Raw genomic sequence first — 1,207 nt, 5'->3', positions numbered from 1 at the left:
TCAAAAAGTTAAGGGGAGAGCATTTTCTTTTATACAGACAGAGTAAATGCTGTTGTTGATAGGTGCCATTGATAAGTTCCAACTCACAGAGACCCTATGTTCAGAACAAAACACTGCATGGTCCGGGGCCATCCATCCTCACAATTGTTGCCATGCTTGAGCCCACCGGTGCAGCCACTGTGTCAATCCATCTTGTTCAGGTTCTTCTCCTTTCCTCGACTCCCCCAAGCATGATAGCCTTCTCCAGGGACTAGTCCCTTCTGACAACATGACCAAAGGACGGGAGGTGAAGTCTGGCCATTCTGGCTTCTAAGGGCATTCCGGCTGTACTTCTTTCAAGACAGATTTACCTGTTCTTCTGGCAGTCCATGGTATTTTCTTTTTCTTTTCTTTTAATACATTTTATTGAAATACAATGTATGTACAGTGAAATACACAAAACTAAAGTGACATGGGTCAATGCATTTTTTTTTCAGTGTTCCCTCCATTTCCCTCCCACCCCTGGCAACCAACAAAGAAAGTTTCCCTCCATATATAAACCTTTCCTTGACCCTCCACAACAACAAACTAATACTATATTTGTCCTTCTGTGATTGACTTATGGCACTTAGCATAATGTCCTCCAAGTTCATCCATATTATGCGGTGTTTTGCAGATTCTAGCTTATTCTTTAGTGCTGCATAGCATTCCATTATGTGTATGTACCATAGTTTGGTCATCCATTCTTCCGCTGATGGGCACATAGATTGTTTCCATGTTTTTGCTATTATAAATAGTGCTGTGATAAACATGGGTGTGCATATATCTGTTCCTGTCCTGGTTCTCACCTCTCTAGGATATATACCTAGTAATGGGATTGCTGGGTCAAATGGTATCTCCAAGTTCAACTTTCTAAGGAATCACCATATTGCTTTCCACAGTGGTTATATCCCTTCATAGTCCCACCAGCAGTGTATGAGAGTCCCAATCTTTCCATATCTCCACCAGCATTTGTTATTTTCTGTCTCATTGAACCTTGCCATCAGTGCTGGGGTAAGATGGTATCTCATTGTTATTTTGATTTGCATCTCTGATGGCCAATGATTGTGAGCATCTCTTCATGTATTAGCTGACTACCTGAATATCCTCCTTGGTGAAGTGTCTATTCATGTCTTCTGCCCATTTTTCAATTGGATTGTTAATTCCTTTGCTGTTGAGGCATTGGAGT

The sequence above is a fragment of the Orycteropus afer genome, unplaced genomic scaffold (genome assembly GCF_000298275.1).
Source record: "Orycteropus afer afer isolate SDZICR_OR568_19922 unplaced genomic scaffold, OryAfe1.0 scaffold01031, whole genome shotgun sequence".
NCBI lineage: Eukaryota > Metazoa > Chordata > Mammalia > Tubulidentata > Orycteropodidae > Orycteropus > Orycteropus afer.
Note: the sequence above shows the minus strand (reverse complement) of the source record.